This window comes from Myotis brandtii, unplaced genomic scaffold, assembly GCF_000412655.1.
Source record: "Myotis brandtii unplaced genomic scaffold, ASM41265v1 scaffold12291, whole genome shotgun sequence".
Classification (NCBI taxonomy): Eukaryota; Metazoa; Chordata; class Mammalia; order Chiroptera; family Vespertilionidae; genus Myotis; species Myotis brandtii.
In genome coordinates this window covers 1-2,654 of record NW_005354288.1, presented here as the reverse complement: position 1 = coordinate 2,654, position 2,654 = coordinate 1, and positions in this window count along the sequence as shown.

The following is a 2,654-nucleotide window of genomic DNA, read 5'->3' as shown; positions in this document are numbered from 1 at the left end:
AAATTTTATTTAGTTTTGCCAGCTTTAAATTTTCTGTACTGCATGGAGTCTTCTGAGGCTCAGCATTAATAAGGGTCGTCTCTCATCTGTGACTGTCCTTCTGTTTTTAGTGCTGAAGACTTAAATTTTATGTTTGGACTGAAATTTTGCTATTTTCCTATTGATGTATCCGTGGTCATTCCATTTTTTGCTGCAAACATTTCTCTTGGGGCACAAGGCAAGAAATTCTCCAGAGGGGGTGGTCAGGGGTGGGAATGCTCGGCCCTGTGGGGTCTGTACTTTAGCCAGACTCAATGATGCTCATGTAATTTAAAAGTTCGAGTGCCTATTTAAACTTTTACCAGGAATGTGGAAGACTTCATGTTGCTGATATAGTTGTTCTGAAAATAAACCAACCTGAGCTTAAATAGAAGCATTAAAAGTGGATTGTCAGGTCCTTGGTTGCAGAATCACCTGGGCATTTTCTTTTCAGGCTATTAATTACTTCCTTTCCTTTCCTTCTATTCCATATTCCTTGTATTTATACTTTTAACATATACACCCAGGTAATGCTTCCTTTAGCATAACCGCAGAGTATTATTTTATATGGATGAGATCTGATAATAAGCATAAAAAAAGGAGAGAAGGAAAAAAAGAAGGAGGAATGGAAAAAAGACAGAATGAAAGAGAGAACAGGAGGAGAGGAACTGGAAATAGTGAGTGCAGGTGACATTTTCCAAGTGCAAGGAATCAGCGATGCAGACTAAAAGAAACTAAAGAGAGCCTTGTGACTTATTCACTGCAGAGCAAGGAACTTCCCGGAACTTTAGTGACTTGAAACATAAGCATCTGTTACCTCAAAAAGATAATACTTCGCCAGCACAAGGGAGCCAATGCTGGTGGAGAAGTTGGGGAAAGAGAAGGATTTTACCCAATGGAGTAAGAGATCGCTGGCAGAGAGATGCAAATGATTTTGTTAGTCCCAGTCCCCCAAGCAGCAGATTCTAAGGTGGGATTGCCCTCAGCAGTGTGTACCAGGGGGACACCTGTCAGAGCCTATGGAGAGGGAGCCAGAACTCGCTGGGCAAGCCAGCAGACCCAGATCCAACCCGATGGCCAGGAAGAGGAGGTTTGTTAGACGTGTCTTAGGTCACTACTGGGCGATCTTAGTGAGGTTGAGCGAGGCCACAGGACAGTCCTTGAGCCACTGTCAGCATCAGAGGAGGCCCTGACCCCAGGAATGGCTGCCTGGGTCCCTGCAGTGCCCGATCAAGGTGGGGGAACAGCCCGTGGGAAGGGGGCCTCTGCACAGGGGCTGCCATGGATTTCCCAGCTCAGGGATGGGGACCCCAATGACTTACCTGGGGTGTGACCCAAACCTTCCTCCTGAGGGGTCTGGGTACTGGAACTCCAGCCCCCCTCATGCTGGGTTGCTGTACATGTCCATTCACAGGCACAGGGGGCAGGAGGGAAGTCCTGTACCCAGTTCCCCACATGCTCCTCCTGCCCCCACTGAGTGACAGCAGCCCCACACCCTGTGGATCAGGGTCATTCCTCCTGCCTCACGGAGAGGGGACTCCTCCCCTACTGGTCTCTAGGCACCTGGAGTCCACACTTCCCTGGAGACAAACATAATATAGTTTGGGTGGCCCCTTGTAGAGCACCCCCACTTCTGAGAACCTGGACCTCCCACCCTGGAGAGCCCAGAGATGTGGAGACAGGAAGTGCAACATCCCCAGTGGGTGATGCTGAGTGATGGGCAGTGGGGTCACCCTGCTTCCACCCCTTGGTCCTGGGCCCTCACACTCTTCCTATTGAGAAGTCGGCACCACACAGAGGTCCCTGCCCCGATATCCACTGGGTCCCAAGTGATGTAACCTGTCCTCTCAGGGCGTTTCCTCAGAGCTGGTGCTTCCATCACGGCTTCAGAAGCCTGTCCAGTGTTCTGTGTGGCTGGCAGCCCCTGGACGGTGCAGATGGGATACGACCAGGGATCCCATGGCAACAGCCCAGCCTGCACCTCCTTCACTGGGACCCGGGGCCCCAGGTCTTATACTGTGCTAAGAGCAGGCCCAAGCCCATGGATCAGGTGTTTGGAGCCCCCAGATCATGGTTCTGACTGAAGTTCTGAGCACAGGAAAGAGAGCCCACCATGGACTAGGGGGCTGTCCTGTGAGGATGACCTTCTGACCCTCCAAGAGGGCAGGGCTCACTGTTTCACCTTGTCACGTGGTGGATAGTTGGTCACCTAAGGAAACTGAGCCACATAAGGGCCCGGTATTGGCCTCACTCTGACATCTGGACATGAACAGGTGGCCGTAGCTGGGACAGCCTTGGTAAGAGGGAGTCAGTGCTACTGGACCTCATCTCTGCCATGAGGTCGCTCCACTCCTGGGCCCGTCTGCCCGTCCTGGGCTGAGCGGTGATGCAGGCTGGCTGAGGTCTGTCTGTCTGCCTGGTTGCTCAGAGACTCGTCAGGGGAAGGTGTTTTCTGGTGGGTGCTGACGTGGTTCAGTCTCAGCCGCAGATGTGCCTTGTCCACCTTACGATGGGCTGGTGGCCTGTGGAGTTACGACCTCGTGGGGGACCCAGACCCGGGCCTGTGGGCACTTGTAGTCCCATGGCTGCTGGTGTCCCCTGGCCACGTGCTCTGTCTTCTCAGGTCCCAGTCACAC